Source organism: Lepisma saccharinum, chromosome 2 (assembly GCF_977018435.1).
Source record: "Lepisma saccharinum chromosome 2, izLepSacc3.1, whole genome shotgun sequence".
In the NCBI taxonomy this organism is placed as follows: domain Eukaryota; kingdom Metazoa; phylum Arthropoda; class Insecta; order Zygentoma; family Lepismatidae; genus Lepisma; species Lepisma saccharinum.
Genome location: NC_139230.1, coordinates 34124337 through 34142997, shown reverse-complemented (window position 1 = coordinate 34142997; position 18661 = coordinate 34124337). Strand labels below are relative to the sequence as shown.

Here is an 18661-nt window from a genome sequence, read left to right as displayed (position 1 = left end):
AAACTCTCATCATTGGGCAGAAAATACAAATGTGAATGAAGCACCAGCTATGAACATAGACTTTAGTATGCACAGCAAGGGTAACCCTTCGATCGACACAAACAACGTCTTTGTGAAGTAAATTGTTTCAAATTTAATTATTTGTAATAGTTCCTCTAATGAGTTTTTTTTTTTAGACGCGTGTTCAGTTCTTGATGTGACTAATATTTCTAAGAAGTGCTAGTGACTAATATGTAGTTTCATAATATCCGATTTGATCTGTCAGTGAAAGAGTGAATTCGAAACAATGTGGTGCGAAACGATTATGGCCTTTTACACGACGAATCCATGATCATTTGAAACAAATATCAGTAAGTAGTGTGGAAGTTGCTGTTTGAGTGCCCACAGCCGGTCATCCAGACTGGACCGAGGATTGAATTTCCCTAGGTCAAGTTAGGTGAATTTATTTATTTATTTATGTAATAGAAGATTCCAAATACAGCGTTAGCCATTTTACATTGGAACGATTTTATAGAGCATAAGGACAAAAAAAAAATACACAATACAACAACAACAAAAAATAACAGAAAAATTACATGTGGTTAAGAGACCCATACTTTTAGCTAACTTTCTTCTAAAACGGTCCAGATTTTCAAATATGTCTATTTCGCTTCCTAGATTATTGTATTCACTGGGCAGTCTATGGAACAGAGAGCGCTGGATGAGGCACAATCTCGGCTTCTGAGAAGTTGAGTGCTTCTTGTTGAGCGGGCAGGCACACGAAAGTGAATTTCCTGAAGAAGGCGGTCACTTCTGATGTTGCCATTCACTATTTTATGTAGAAATATATGGTCAGCCAGTCTATGTCTCTCTTGAGGAGTTTGGATATTTAACATTTGCAGGAGGATGGACTTTTGCAAGTGTTTTGTGGACGGAATTCGGTGTCGAACAATGGCCAGGAAGAAATTTAGTCTATCTGAATTTTAGGGGCAAGCCCTCTTAACAAAGGCCACGGATGATTTCTTAGTATATTCTTTCTTGCCTTAATTTTCCTCATCGTCAACCTAGCAACACAAAAAATGACCAATCAATCAATCAATTTCAATGTGTATTTCTCCTCCTTAGTGTCTGCTTTCTGCCACTTTTGGGTAATCATTACGATGAGGTTGAATGATGACTAGGTGAAACTGATGCAGTGAAACTCCCAAAGGAAGGAACACTCATGCCCAAGCTTAGATTCGAATCTGGGAGATTCAATGAAGCGATGGTTTAATCAGCCACTCAACGCGCTGGTCCACCAAGGTGACCCAATAAATTTGAAAATGTGCAACATTCTTCCTTTCTATTTGGATAATTTTACGTCATTTTCTACCTCTTTGGTTATCGCAACGATGAGTATGCAAGATGAACTTGTGAAATAGATGATATGAGACATACCCAGAATTCGAACTTGGGATCTTGGCTTCGTAGGGCGTCACGCTGACTACTTCATCATGTGCAACACATAATTATTATTATTACTACTTTTTTATTGATATTATTCATTATCGTCGCCTTTCTGCCACTATTGGCTAATCGCGGCGATCAGGATGAGTCATGATATGTATGATGAAATTGATGAAGGGACACTCACAAAGGACACCCATGCCCAGGCCGGGATTCGAACCCGGGAATCCTGGCGTCATATTGAGTTGTGCTAACCACTCCGACACGGCAATGGCAACATAAAGAACAGCAAACATAAATAAAGAAGACTGGAAAAGAATTTTATCCTGCACTTGAAGTATATTAAAAGACTATCTTGCTTCACTATGGGGATGGGAGTGAAAGGTGTAAGATATTCACTACCCTCGAGAAGTCCCTCCCTTCTACTTTGTCCCTTGCGTTTCACACCATCCCCTTCGGGGTGAAAAATAATGGACATTGTAACACCGAGACTATTTATTAGTCGTGGGGAAATTATCCGTAAAGAAATTTGTGGCATTAGGTAAAATATAAACGTCTCACATCCTGTCAAAAGAACCAAGTATTTACGTTCTTTCCCTAGGTTTTAACTTTGATGACTGGTGCTTCCTGTCTGATAGCAGACAGGCCGTCAGTTCCCCCTTCTAGTTGCCGCCCTTAACGAGCCGTTTTTCTTTGCTTCGGAACAGGAAGAAACTGTACTTTTATTTTTCTCCCCTTCTTCATCGTCTATTAATCCGTTGTTGAAGTCGGTTGGCCACGCTCAGGCAAGTTGCCGCAACCCTTCCGAGGTTGGGGAGAGTGTACTCTCCATTTCCTGGGTCTATTCACAATTCCACACGCATGTTCGGCGAAGATTTTCTTCAACTATCCTCCGAAAAAGGAGTTAATACAGGAAGGGGAACGAAAATGCCATTAGTCTAGTCTGCTCTCCAGGGTTTCCAACTACACGAGATTCAATGGATACAAGCTGAGTTCCCGTCATCGCAAACGTGATCGGGCCAGAAAACAACTTTAAAGATGTTACTTAGAAAATAACAAAAAAGTTGTCCTGAAAAAACATACATATCTACTGTAAATCAATTGTAAGCTGGAAAGCAGAAACGAAAACGAGAGAAATTAAACCAAATTTATCAGACAGTTAAAATTTTATAATATGTTATATATTTTATAATATTTATAAAATTTTATATATATTTTATAATATGGCACGGCACTTCGTTGATCTTCATTGGCATCCTATATATATACACGAGATGTATATATGAGGGGATTAGTTGTTAGATTGAATATATCACGTACTTCCTCGTCTCATATTCAATATGTTGGTAATATGCTTGGGCATTTCCTATACTTTAGTATTAATGTATAATTTGATAGAATTTTTTATGTGATCAAAATGCTGCCATTTAAAGTTAGAAGAAAAACGAAAACAAGCATATAAGTTTAAGTGTGTTTCACCAAACTATTTTTATTACAAACGTTATGTTGCTTTATATTTCCTGCTGAAAGCTCTAATTAGGCAAACAACATGTAAATTATTATCAAAATTATTTACGATTGTTCAAAGCATTAAAATCGTTTCCTTTCAAATAAAATGACTTTGTTTTCTCTTTCAAAAACCACGGCTAACAGCACATATGCAAGTACGATGCCTCTGGCAGTTCGTAGCATACTTGCGTGCTTGACAATTTCCAACAACACAGTAACTTACATTTTAGTATCGAGCACACTAAAAAGAATTGAAAATAAGAACGTAAGAGTATAATCCAGAATTTACTCGAGTCGGGAAATTTGTAACATTTAGCTATCACCCAGAAATCAACACAGTTAAGAGTGTAACAACTCTAGAAAAAATTGTTCCAGTCTGAATGACTGTCAAAGTTCCATAATCAGTAACTAATAAAAATTTTAAGTAAAAAATACTAGGATATTTTGATAAGGACTAGAGTCCACTGAATTAGAAACGATACAGAAAAGGGAATAAAGATGAGGGTCTAACTCTGAATTGAAAAATCACACTGAATATATATAACACCACACTATCTTCCTAAATAGCAAGCGGTGTCTTTTGATTCAATCGCAGATTTCTACTAAAACTACAAACGTCCACCTGTGCCGAGAGGGTAGATTTCCCCCTTGAACCGTATACACACACACACATACACACGTCACTATTCAAACAGATATCCTGGTGACAATATCACAGTCGAATACGCGGACAAGCCGAACTGGATAGTGGGACGAAAAAAAAAGTCCCCCTCCGAACCATTTCCCCCAACAACTTCTATGGCAAACACCTTTATGTAAATACAGTAGACAAACACATTTTCACCGGCTCAGGCAAGGTATCTAACGAACTCCGCCTATCCTATTCCCCACGCTTTGCATTAGAGATTTCTGTTGGCAAAAGGGACGTTGCTACCAGTTCTCGTCTCTGTAATCCATAGGGATTTTTTTTCCAACAGTTTCACCTATACGTGATTCACAACAAAATAACAAACTACTATTGACCTGTTCCCATGAAGCGTACAATCGAAACAAAACCAATTATGCAAAAACGAGATATCAAGCGAATTAAACAGGTGCGAGTTTCCTCAGTGCACTTAAGTAAGTTATCTTTAAAGAATGAGAGTAAGCTGAGATTCAAACTTTTCCAGCGTGAATCCCCCGGGAATTGAACTCTGGACCACTGACGCTGTTTTTTTTCTTTATTACAAGTATTGCATCACTACTCATATTTGAGATGTTGAAGCTACAATGTAAAATGTCGGTCCATATATACCGGGTGTCACTTAAAATTACCACCGGAAATATTTCGTGAACAACAATAAATACTGAAAAACTGCTTTCGCAGATATATAGGTATGAGAGGGACTCATGAAATTAGTGGGCACAATACGTTCAACTACGTAAGGAAGTACGATTTTCAATACATACTTAGTTTTTTTTAATGGAAACTCCATTTTATTTTCAGCTCATTTGAAAGTACGGAAAAAAATCATTAAGAATGGCGTTTGTTGCATTGTAATACGTCAAGTAGTTCTCAATTAATTGTAACCGGAAGTTGACGCTTGAAACAAGCATTCTTACAAGTTGATTCGTGCGTCGTAACATACATATCCCCTTTTCACGCCAATCGTGTATTGTAACAAACATGTTACTCTTCTGCATACTATGCGTTGTGCTTAGGAAAGTTGTTACCTTCCAACAACTGCGGGTTACAATAAAATGTGTAGTTTGTACATAAGTAAGCTTTGACAAATTATTATCTAAAAGGTTCCGATACATCTTTCTGAGTTAACAAATAATTGTTAATTAAAACGTATACATTTTAAACATTCCACCATCAGTTACATACATACATGTTAGTACATTAACATCTTTCTAATTTTAAATTGGCGTTCATTTATTTACGTCATAATTTTTAGTACATTGAAACAATCAACTCTTCTCGTTTGGTCATGACAAATCTTTAAGTGTTCAACTTTTTAAACTTTGCAGCTTATACATTTTTCCTTCAAATTGATTTATCAAATTTATCAAATAAATCAAAGGCGTAACGAAGTGCACTAATTAACAAGACGTTTGTGGTAGTGTACGTACGTCAGAACTGTTGCTGAGAAAATAGTATTTTAAGACTCTGAAAAGGCCGGGATGATACTTATCTATGGCGAGTGTAGGAAAAATGCAGCACAGCACATGCGTGCAGGCTGTATGCGCGACTGCATTTGCGCTTGGCTCTGCCGACAGGCAAAGTGAAGGGTGCGCCTTCACGCTCAACTTCAGGTTGCAATTACTTGAGAACCACTTGACGTATTACAATGTAACAAACGCCATTCTTAATGATTTTTTTCCGCACTTTCAAATGAGCTGAAAATAAAATGGGGCTTCCATTAAAAAAAAAAAAAACTAAGTTTGTGTTGAAAATCGTACTTCCTTACGTAGTTGAACGTATTGTGTCCATTAATTTCATGAGCCCCTCTCATACCTATATATCTGCGAAAGCAGTTTTTCATTATCCATTGTTGTTCACGAAATATTTCCGGTGGTAATTTTAGGTGACTCACCCTGTATATGCGTGGAGACCCGAGGCGAACAACATCGTGAGTCCCCGTACAGATAATTTCAGTTATAACTTGTAGGCCAAGTTATAACCCACAGCGCGACAGCCCTTGAGAGCCTTGGCTTACCTACCGACTGCTGGTCTCCCTCCTACACTGTTCCTCCGTCACCTGTAATAGCGTGGAGATCTTAGACCAGTATTGGGGTCACGGGTGGTCAGCCCGACGAACCCCCAGCCGTTGTAGGTCTTCTCGACCGGGTTACCGCTCACTCATTCGGAGCTCCCCAATTTCCTCACGATGGTGGGTGGATACGTAGGCCGAATAAATTCCGACCAGAGCCGGATTCGAACCTACGCCGTCCCGCAGCAAACGATCTCAAGACGAGTGAACGCCTTAACCCGCTCGGCTACGAAGGAAGACTGTAGGCCAAGTTATGTCAGATATATTCTTAACACATTTTTTTTTTTTTTTCATTTCGTGGTCCTTTTCAAAGCAATTTTCCCCCGGCAACACCCCCTAGCGCCTTTTCAGCGGGACGCCTAGGGCTCTAGCCCCCAAGCCAACCTTAAATTCAGGCCTGTAAACCGGAGAAGTAGCAGAATTTTCCTTCGTTTTCTTAAGTTGTAGAATTTCAGAGGAAAAGGCTAGAGATCCGACACACATTGCGACTTGATAGCAGCAGTAAGATAAAGGTAGAAACATTTTCAAATAATAACTGCTTCTACAGTTATAAAACTTTACGTGGAACTTAGGGATGTCTTTTCCACGTCATTATTTCCGTGAATGAAATGGGTTTCGTTTACCAGACGTGAAAGTGCAGCTGCTATTTGCAAAATTTTCGCACAGCGAGAAAAATACTGATTCTATACCTGTCTATTTTACGAACTTTCAGTTGTATTATGACAAAATTCCATATATATCTGTGTATGAAAACTCAACGTATGGTTTAAATTCAAGAAAAAACACAAAAATTGCGATATTCTAGATACATCTCTTCTCAATTAAGCGAAGGTGCATTACATCATAAAGACCGCAATGGAAACTTGGAAAAATAATAACAAATTAAAATAAAGATACAAATCATTTCCCTTGTAACTCTGTCAATTTCAATGTTAACATTCTCCATTTTCTACGTGGTAGTTTACCTCTTAAATTTTCCTTTCCTTTCTAGTCTCAGATATAAATTAATATTTATGGGATAACTTACCTGATTAGCACTTCAGTCCTTGTCTAAATGTACCCTGCACCTCAAAGATGTTCCAACACATTCGTTACTCATACTTCATTCTCTTTGGAAAACGACGATGGGCTTTCTACCTGGAAACAAAAACAGAGTTGTCATTTATTGGAAAATGTATAAAAATGCAACAAACAAATAAAATTATATTGTTTTTTATTCAAACGAATAATAAAAAGGAAAACAAAGAAGTGGCAATACACATTTCACTTACATTTCTCTTTACCTGTACACAGTTTTTATTATCCGACATACGCAAGTGTGTGTACAATGGTCGATAACTCGATAACGTGATGTTCAGTCAACTTTCAGTTGCATTTATAACATACTCTCACTTACTTGTGAAACTCAACAAACACACCTATGTTTAACTTCGTTCCTTATCAAGCCAGAGTTATCAATTTTCATAATGGAATTCACAATTTGATTGCAAGAGGATTGATACGTATTATTAGTCACCTTCCTCCACTGCATAAGCAAGTTCTGGAAACCTGGCAAAGGCACAACTTTGAAACACAATGACATCATTAAAACAAAACATTGTTTCATTTTTCCTTAAGTTTAGAAACGAATGCTGAGGTATGTAATGCATTCTTTAAATTCACTCATCTTAAGCATTATTTAATTTGTCTGTATGCGAAGGAATTTCCAGAGGGGAAAAATTCTACTGTCTATCGACAGCATGAGATAATGCTTATATTATATATATATATATATATATACATACAGAGCATTCCCTGACATTCGCTACGAGACTCAGCGGCAAGCGGCCCGGCATCAGCGCTTGTCTTTCCCGGTGAACGGGGCCGCGGCAGTCGCTTATATTAAACCTCGTAAAAACGTTTAGAGTAACAGAGTCAGTTCTGAATAAAAGTGGAAGGAAAAATGGGGAAATAAAGTATACAAAGACAATCCGCACACCATCCGTGAGTTAAAAGAGAGTATTGTACGAAAAATCGGGAGAATTACAGTAGACGAACTTGCACGTGTAAATGCCAATTCCCTTCGGAGATGCCATGAATGTGTTGCAGCAGAGGGACATCATTTTCAACACCTACTGTAGTCAAGGGTAGTACACAATATGAAAACTGTAATTTTAATTGCCGACTCTAGCGACTATCGCTGACCCGTTCACCGGGAAAGACAAGCGCTGATGCAGGGCAGCTTGCCGAATCTCGTAGTGAATGTCAGGGAAAACTCTGTGTGTGTGTGTGTGTGTGTGTATGTATGTATGTATGTATATATATATATATATATATATATATATATATATATATATATATATATATATATGTGTGTATGTTTATGTACGTTTGTGGCCGCTGAAGGAGAGGGGTTGTGGGGTATCTCGACAATTCTAAATGGTAAATGGGGGATCACTCATTCCACACTTAGTTTTATGTCACTCAATCTTAAAAAGAAATAGCTTTGACCAAAACATATTATTAATATTCTGAAAAATTGCCGATATAGATTTGTATCTTGACAGAAAGAAAAGGCCAAGTCCACTTTATGATAAGAAACAGCTAATCGGGACTGGGTCTACAGTTTTTAAAGTCAGATTTTGACACCCACCCTCAAAAGTCTAGTCTGGGACCTAACCTTTTGGGATCTGAATCGAACTTGGGGCATAACAATTGGTGGGGAGCATAATCAAAAATGTTGTACCCCATAAAAATAACGCCCAAGATAACTTTGCTAAATTACGGTTACATTTGCAAAATCATAAAAATTACTCATTAACTTGCTTCTCAGGTCCTAGGAGCTTAACACAAGTTCCATTAGCTTGTTAATTCTGAAAATTTGTTAGGCAGGCAAGTGTCCCCGCCAAGTTACGCCTAATTAGTCTGGGACTCCTTGAATACAAGACAATATGGATTACCACTACTATATATATAATGCCCATGATTGTGTATGTCATGTCATGATCAATTGTTGTTACGGAACTGATCAAGAGAATGAATTCAATATCGATTCTTCTGTACTATTAATTATGATATTTTATAAATGTGTTTAACTTGCTGCAAAATTACAAAACAAAACTACCAACTTGGCAATGCATGCTGAAACCGAAAAATATTTCCAACAAAGGATACGACATTCCAACTCGCCCATGTGTTTTCATTCAGTGATGTTGAAAGATTTTGTATGTGTAACGTCATCACTAGATACATCAAGCCATAGCCATTTGTTAAATTTTTCATGGGCAACCAACAATCAAAAGGAACTCACCACTTTAATACCCCTGTCTTCTTGTGAAGATGCACTTTAAATGTTCAGAACCAATTCTTTGATCAACACAGCCTTCACCGCCACCAGCTTTATCAGATTTCGTTCATTTTGAAGGCAGATTCCTGATATTGCACGGTCTGGAACTCGTAGTGCTTACTTTTTTCACCAACATTCTAGTTTCGCAAAGAAATGTAACTCATTATTCTAAAAAGAAAAAAAAAAGCACACTGCTCTTTAAAAAATGGCTTTGTAAAGGGCTATCGCGCTCGCGTCAAAAATTCCAGTAGGCTATCTTCGTGCACTATTGTTCCACTCATTCAAATACAGGCATTCTGTGGCGACAAGTTCGAGTCACGTGACAACTCATTTGTAATTTCCACATTCATTGAGGTGGCATTTTCCTGCCAAATTCCGTGGACAAAGAAAAGGGAAGAGGGGGAGGTGGTCTTCAACCCTGGCCACTTGTTTTACAGTTCCAGGAATATAGCAGCGCTTGAAGCCACATCTGCGTTGACCAAATGGAGATTCCAATTGTCTGACAGAAAATGTTGCAATTGAATGGCGAAGTGGGAAAAAGTAACTAAATTGCCAATACTGTTATTCTTGTTCCACCCCCAAAATATCATTCCCCAGGGATGAAATTTATCAAGCAGATACACAAGTATCCAGAGGGGGAATTCCCCCCATCCCCCCTACAAATACCACACTGTTAACACATATAGATCAAAAACAAGTTCTTTGTTTCTTCTTCGGATCTCCAACACTAATTAACCAACTCAACTGGCTCTCGAAGTTCAGATGAACAGAAGACATTAAATTACAGAAAATATAACTAAATTTTGTAGCTAATTCTGTCTTGTTCGTATTTTAAAAAAAAAACTAAATAAAATGAAGGAATTTAGGATGTACACTTATATATGTTCTAATATTAACTATTAAAAAAACATGGGCCCTGTTTGCAATAATCAATTTAAAAACTTTATAAAAAAATGTAATAAAAATGTAGCATCCATAGGCCAACATACAAGGAACAATAGCTTATTCTCAGGTGAATTGCTGCAACTTTAACATTCGACAGAATTGGAAAAATAAAATAATAATCAAATTTGTTTTCTTTACAAACTGAAGTTAATACAGCCTATCTGGTTTATTATTAACGTTAAGTAATTATTGTAGAGCGATGCATTTCCAATATCAACGATAAATAACCTCAAGTTATCAAATACTCGAGTAAAATTCATCACTGAACCAACTAATGGTGTTGAATGAAGCAAGATTTGAAGTTTTAGAATTTTTGTCCATAATGAGTTTTGAAAATTTCTTGGTTAGATGTTCATGCATTAAATTACACTTTGTCAACGACCATACCTCAACGCGTGCAAATTTGAATCAAGATCGTGAGGAGAAGATTCTGTCGAATCTACAAAGATAAAATCATGAAATAATACTACTTTGAAAGGCTCATGGGCCCTCTCTCCAAACCCTCCAAGAATGTAACAAAATACTGAAACGAAAGAAGAGTAAGACGTAAGGCAAGAAAATTGGCTTTTGAATACTTCCTTTATGCTTCTAGGTCTATCATGCAAAGGGATAAGGATGAATGGCAGGATAATGATGTGAAAGGAAACGAGAGAGCTCACAGAAAACTTAGACACGCGATGTCATTTACAAATCTCACCAGTTCTGGCCGTTTCTCGCACTAGAGGTGTGAGTGTTAGTGGAAATCTACCTCAAATTATGTGATCTACGAAACTGCCGATACTAAACATAGTTGTCACCAAGGTAAAGCACTTGGAAACAGAATATTGTAAAGACTCTTAATGGGGTTATTCTCGATTTTGATTTCATAGTCGAAAACGCTGTGCGACACATTGTAGTGCAACAGTATTTTTACTGGTAGAACATTTGTCGCTATGATGGAAATGCCAAATCCAGCACTCAAATATAAATAATAATAAGATTGGAATTACTGAAGGTAATATATGTAATTTTATGTATAATTTCGTTAACAGCATGGCAAGGAGTGAAGGACGGCAGACTACGCAAAACGAATGGCCAAAAATGAATCAAAATCCAAAATGTTTGTGAATTGCTAAAATTAGTGCAAAAGAAGACCATTCTACTATAATACAATGATTGTAGAGTTTTTGCAGCGTCTGCAATTATAAAAATTAAATCCGTACTTTCTATATGTTTCAAACTATTCACGACTTGACACCTGCGAGAAGAAATCATTGTTCTTCCATTTTGGGTTAAGACAATACACAGCATCAAAAGCATGTCTGAAAAAAATGTGCCGGGCTTATTTGACTCTCGAACATTTCAGGAACAATGTCACATACCACAGTTATACTTGTACTGAGGATCTTATGGATAATGGCGACTTTCGTACAATATACATCATGTAAGGTATAACAATGCAAAGTTCTAATTGTCTGTTCTACACTGCCATTGTAATATTGTTCCTACATTTGAACGAATGGGTGTCAGCATGTCGCTCTCTTGTTCGACTACATTTTCCCCTTATTAAATCAAAGATTTCATAGCATGGAACCTTCGCTTTAGAAAAATCTTCAATTTTCTGTCAAAAGTGTAATTGTAGTTTGCGTTAAACGAAGCGTTAAAGGAAACATTAACTGAAATCCCTTTGTATATACAAATGTGTACAGTACACTTGAGTGTGCATATTTAGAATACATGCACAGTTTCATGGTTATATACGTAAGTCAGTTACAGGCCGAAACCAAGTGTTAGGTAATAATCAAAATCTAATTATTGATAACAACTCGTTTGAACCAGTTTCCAAATTCAAATACTTAGGAGTAATATTAACAAATGAAAATTATATTAAAGAGGAAATAAAAAGTAGGCTTAATTCAGGAAATGCATGTTACTTCTCTCTTCATAAACTTTTGTCTTCTCGTTTAATATCAAAGAAACTAAAAGTTAAAATATACAAAACAGTAATTTTGCCTGTAGTATTATATGGATGTGAAACTTGGTCCCTTACATTAAAAGAGGAACATAAATTGAGAGTATTTGAAAATAAGATCCTTAGGAAAATCTTTGGACCTAAAAGGGATGAGGAGACAGGTGAGTGGAGAAGGTTACATAATTTAGAACTACATAATTTGTATTCATGTCCAGATATTATTAGAATAATTAAATCAAGAAGACTTAGGTGGGCAGGCCATGTGGCACGAATGGGAGAGGAAAGAGGAGTTTACAGGATTCTTGTTGGGAAACCAGATGGTAAGAGACCTGTAGGAAGGCCAAGACGAAGATGGAGGGACAACGTCGAGATGGACCTAAAGGAAATCGGTAGGGATGGAAAAGAGTATATAGATCTTGCTCAAGATAGGGACAGATGGAAGGCCTGTGTTGCTGCAGCCATGAACCTTCGGGTTTAAGAAGGCTAGAGAGTTAGTTAGTTTATACGTAAGTCAGTGTTTGAATGTAAATTTTCTTTTGAAAAAATGCTTAACTCATGCAGGCTAGTAGTACACAAATGCAGCCATGGCAACTAACATCACGTAATTGTGAAACCAACACATGTTTATTATTATATTATTAGATACGTATATTTATTTTTTCTTCATTTTCTGCAGCATGAGGATCAACCATGAAAAAATCAGCCTCTACAATGATAAAAAAAATGGCAGAGTTTGTTTTATCCACTAATGACGACTGACTTTAAGTCTGAAGTGGGACCGGAATCACTGCACTGTACCTCCGGCAGGAACAGAATCCCTTGAATTACAAGGAGACAGTGGTAAGACACTATGCGGTCAGGTAAACAATTACAGAATGTACTGCTAAAATATAGCCAGCCAAATCTCTTGCGTACATGCATTTGGACCTCAGGCACCAGCAGAAAAGCAATATACGCATGCGTATTTAGACACAGTAGACGGCATTTTAATAAAGCAAGGGTCCTCACACGCAAGAAAAATATAGTTTTGAGCGTCATTAAGAACTCTTTTCGCTCTCGACTTCCAATTTAATTCTAACAAAGCTCGTCGAACGTTCATTAAGTGCAAATTTGCATTTTTATTAGTCATTATGAAGGTGATAAGAGAGCACCCTGGTGCAATTTTTGAACAGTGATTGAGAGAAGGGCGTGTGACTTCGAATATGACGTACACTCCAGTTAATAAGTTCTTGAAGTACGTCGATATTGCTTTTACCCTCTCTTTTCATTCTGTTTGGTACAAGCAATTCAGTGATTCATTAAAAAATGCAGAGCAGCCTTCAATAAAGTTCAATTATTTAATTAACTTCAATAATTTGAAGGCAAATATGAAGATTTAATGAGTTGAAGTTAGAACTATTACAGAAACAAACTATCTTCTTATATTTTCTGCTGATATACAACAACTGTAGTCTGAACGTGTTTCCTAATCCGTTTCTATAGTCCTCTCGGCCGGATTCCATCTCTAAATTCAGATTGTTCTTTCTAATAACATCATTACGAGTGAATTCTGCAAAACTAATGCCTAGACACATATTCTTAGAAAGGAAAAACAAGTCACAGAACGCATTTAAGCCATTTAAGCCGGTTTACAAATGAAAGTGGTGATCCAGGAATTCTATCTTGAAATGTTAGTCAGTGACGTTTAGGTCTAACAACAAATTCGAAGATAACAAAAAAACAATAAAATACATACACATGTTGAAGAAGCACACAGAAGAATGTTGTGTATATATATTCGTTCTTCTATCTAACTGTGCTGCATGAGGGCTATTTTAATTACAAATGGAATAATGAGCTTGTATTGAATTTATTTTACAAAATTATACAGCAAATTTATTTCATTAAAAAAATATATGATTCCTGCAAACAAGCCATAAATATAGAAAATAAATGTAATAAAAATATTACCAGTCACTTTACCACCAGTATATGATTCAGCATGAAATATGCTAACTGTTTAGATCCAAGTAGTAATCAGAAACTTTTATCTGGTACCTGTAATTATTAGACCATAGCATGGGACTTGATTCAAATAAAAAAGTAGCATTACTTAATATGGCTGAAGTATGCATTAAGTATAACCCGAATATCGTAAGACTAATGTCACAAATGATGAATATGCAATCTTTTGAAGCGAAAAAACACGGGCAGCTGGTGCAAAGGAATAAAAATCATTGGGACTGAAGTGTTTTGCTATGATGGTTTTCAGCATGAACCAACGGCTTATAATCAAATGTTTTTCATTTTTCCCTATTCGCGCTTTCCGCAAGGCTGCACAGTATGGGAAAGTGTGAGCGCCTTCTGATAAATCTTCTCCTTTCAGAACAGATCACTCTGCTAAAGGTAGACAATATGAGAACAATAAGTGTTCTGCACTGAGGCTGAGACCTGAAGCTGCTCCTAGCTCAGTCTCTTCAAGATCCCTCTCGTCATTTTTTCTCTTATTTTCATAAACCCCCGTCTTCCTCTGGAAATCAATCCGATGGCTTCTTGCTTCCTCTTCCATAGTCCTTCACCAAAGCCAACGCTCCTCCCCTTAACGTTCCTCTTTTATTTTTTGTGTAACAATAAAAAGCTCGTGCACTTTTTTACGGATTACGTCACTGAAGCAAGGAAGTAAGCGGAAAACTGTCCAAACGACTGCTACGCTCTTTGCTTTCGCAGGTCCATTTTATGCCCCATCATCAATTCGTGTCCTCTTGTTCACGTTGCGGATAGCTGCTGCGAAGGCAACAGAAGAGAAGCAGGCGAGTCAAGGAGAAGGGTGGCAAGTATGCTGGTTCAGTTACCGAGGAAACCCGACGCTACCCTTATTTCATGGATAATTTGGGGAACCGAAGGCAGAACGAAATCGGAAGTAGGGAAACATCGGATTTTTCCCCCTCAGGGTAAGGATTACTTTCAAAGACCAAATGAGAACCACCAAAGCCTTGGTGGATTGGTGTGGCACGTTACCCCCACACGTTTCCGTTTTGTCTTCATCAATGTTTGTGTTTTCTTTGAAGCACCCACCCTCAACCCCGCTTGTTCTTCTTTTTTTATATATCACGTCTCACTCGTTAGAAGCCTAGTTAACTGGCTCGCTTAACAACAATAAACAAAGGAGGTGACTTAAGAAGAAGAAGGGTCATGGGATGAGTAGGAATAATCAAGTCACCACGACTTCCATTCAAAACTCTAGTCTCAAAGCTGGAATATTATAAATATTTGCGCTAGCTAACTCACGAGCCTTAGACAAAGGACAGACGAGGACAAGGGCAGGATAAATTAGACTCGGTAGAACAGAAAAAGCCTCGGACAGGTTATTTATCAAGTGCTAGGGAAGCAAAACCAAACTAGTCCGACGTCAGGAACTCACAACGTCATGGTCGTTCAAGTCGAAACGACCACGAGACAGAGGTTTCTCCAGCAAGTAATGAGCAAATGCTGGAAATCTTCTGCAAAGGAAGAAAAAGGCAGCCAGGCTTGCCTCTATCTTAACATGGCTCTCCTTTCTTGGACATTTTAACTTTATGTATTTACATTCTTAGTTTACCAACGAGGATAGTATATTAGGATTCGCCCGTTCTTTGACATATAACAGAAAAAAAACTTTGCAAGTCACAATTTTTATTGCAATAAATACTGTAATATGTAAATAATGGTTATATCTGGAACGCAGAAACATTTTCCCACAGTATTACAATGTACAGTGTAAGTAAAAATATGTACTTACAGCATTAAATTTGGTTTGTATTATTTAGTATCGTGTTTCTGCCGTTTATGGCTAAACGCGACGATGAGGATGGGTGATAATATGATGAAATTGATGAAGGGACACTCACGGAGAACAATTATGCGCAGGCTGGGATTCGAACCTGGGATTCCTGGTGCCGTAGCACACTGTGCTAACCACTCCGCCACGGAGATCGGCTTTTCAACTTTCGAAACGAGGTTATGTGTGTGTGTGTATAAGACAAAATATATTAAAGATGTATGGTAGTACATGTATATATAGGGTGCGTGAGAAGTAAATAGGCATTAAAAATTGCTACTTGTTTTGTAATGTTAATGATCACAATAAAATTTTGTATACACATAAGATTTGGTAATTACATAAGAATTTCACAATTGCCAAATTTCATATTTTGCATCTTTCTTTACAGCACTCAAGATGACCGACTGCTACACTGTGAAGTGTGGAGTTCAGTGGTTGCTGTGCAAAGATGTGGCTTAAGGTGAAGGGGAGAAATGCAACGATCCGTCCGGAGACAATCAAGAACTGCCTTGGGAAGCTTATGACCACAGGTTCGGTTGGGGACGCGCGGGAAGTGGCCGTCCATCGACATCATGGTCCGAGGAAAACGCGGCGTTGGTGCGGGAAATGTTCAGTCAGCATAAATCAACACGTCGAGCTGCTAGGGAAAACGGACTGTCGAAGCACAATATACGTACGGTTTTACAGAAAGATTTAAGTTTCCCTCCGTGGAAACCCCATTACATGCAGGAGCATGGTACCTGAAGACTGTGACCGCAGAATGGAATATGGGGGTCGGCACGAGGACTAGCCGCAATGTTTGAAAACATTCTCTGGAGCAACGAGGTCGTTTTCCATATCGGCGGTTTCGTCAATCGACATAATTGCCATTACTGGGCGGCACACGATCCCGAAGTGACGGTGGAGAGGATGCAAAGTCGGTCAAAAGTGATTATGTGGTGTGGAATGACGGCCACTATGGCCATCGACTCATATTTTCTGCAATACACCATGAGTGCCGATCGCTTCCTTCACATGTTGGAAGTTTACACGTGGCCCATCATATCTGGCTCGGAAAACATCAAAGAACTCTTTTTTTCAATTAGAACGGCGCACAGCCGCACTTTGCACTTACCATACAGTTCTAGTTGGATCAAAAATTTCCGGGACGTTGGCTGGGACGACGAGGATCTCGTGAATGGCCTGCAAGAAGTCCAGACCTCACGCCATGTGACTTCTCCCTTTTGGGGTGGGTAAAGGGAAAAGTATACCGGACAAAACTTCGCACACTGATTCGGGACGTTTATCACAAATGTTCTACAAGGGTTCTTGTAGAAAACTGTATTCCATCCCCGTTCGTTTGAGCAAGCTAGTGGGTGTCACCGCCGCCTATACTGAATTGTAATGAAAATCACATGTAATGATGTGTATGTACACAAAAATTTGGACTGAATCAAACATTACACACAAAATACCTATTTGATTGGTAAACTCTAAATAAAACAGCATTCTTTTCGGGTATAAGCAAATTCTCACACAATTTCTAACGTGCTTACAGATGGCTTTGTTCAGCAAAGACATCCAGTTTTAAACAGTTCTGGGATCACATTAACTCCACATATCACTGAGAATAAAATGTGAGGACACTAACTGCAAGTCCTTAGATGATATTCAGACCTCAACTTGAACAACTCCTTCTATGTCAGGTCTTTAGAAATCTATCAAAACTTCAAATCAGTGCTAGCAAACTCTTTAGTAAAATTTTGGTTATGAATGATGGTTTCTAGGTGTGGAAATTATTTACAAATTTAGGAATGTGCACAAGATCCTATTTCCGCATTTCTTAATTATTTCTCATTAGTTGATTACCCGGCGTTGCCCGGGTATTTATTTATCCCAATCTTGTGTTAGACAGGAAAATAATGAATTCTAACTATAGCGTAAAATGTAACTGTGATCGTGAATGTCACCAATTAGCTTAGCGACTTCGAAAACTATGGATTCGACACTAATCTAGGTCATTTGTGGCAATTTATTTTCACCCCCTCTCACCCCCCATGCCGATAGGTGATGAACTTGGAGTTGAACCGCATTGGGAGTGTCATAGAAACTATGGATTCCATTCGCAACACAACTTGAATGTTAGACAATCCGAGAAACACTATTGTTGTGCGGATTGCATAGAGTCATGGATGTCTGTTTGTACGGAATTTAATATCAGTGGTTCTCGATTATCTTTACATGTCACTCCTTCCCACCCCACCTAGGGGTGCCAGGGGTGTCTTACTAACTTATTTCCAGATTGCAAGTGATACGTGTACAAAGTTTGGTTGAAATTGCTCCAGGCGTTCGAGAGTTATTGCTGAACAAACAAACACACACATATACACATACATCCATTTTTATATATATAATAAGATAAGATAGAAGAAGATAGATAGAAGAACAAGATAACAGTGAATGATGAAAGAAAGGAAATGTTGCTCGAAATGAATGGGGTAATGTGTCTCAAAGCTGTCATTCTTTCTTGTCTCAAGACGACAAAAGGCAAAAGGGCTTAGACAAAGGGTATCATTGAGTCATAAAAAAATATTCAGTGCAGTTGTCAGATTCATCTAGGATGACTTTGTGTTTCTTGCGCGAAGAAAGATACGCTGCCAAAGGCAAGGTTTACGATAGGAAAATGAGCAAAAAAATATGTTTTTAATATTTTCTTCATCATCCTTGCTTTGTCATTGCCTAAGGAAACAAACACACTTCTGTTCTTTTTTCTTGCGTTTACAATATTTCTGCATTTTCTTTCCCTACTCACATTCTCACTTCAGTTTTTGCCATGGGAGAGATTCTGCTCTAGCTACGACGTACATCAATTACAGCAATCTTCACTAAGGGGCCTTTTGCTGTCATCGTGGAGCGGTTTGACGGAAGTGACAGCCGTGAAAATACTTCCATTCGCATGAAATAGTTTGGAA

The 18661-nt window shown here is 37.9% G+C and overlaps 1 protein-coding gene across 9 annotated transcripts in view; it reads right to left on the bottom strand.

Annotated features, from left to right (window-relative positions):
* The window catches only part of LOC145983989 (latrophilin Cirl-like), a 310072-nt gene that overhangs the window by 167643 nt on the left and 123768 nt on the right, over nucleotides 1–18661 (bottom strand). For 8 of the 9 annotated variants that reach the window (XM_083117242.1, XM_083117246.1, XM_083117241.1 and 5 more), the window contains one exon: nucleotides 6718–6827. The gene's annotated coding sequence lies outside the window, so the exon portion shown is untranslated. The remainder of the gene's footprint in view (nucleotides 1–6717; nucleotides 6828–18661) is intronic. The other variant, XM_083117243.1, reaches the window with a different exon arrangement.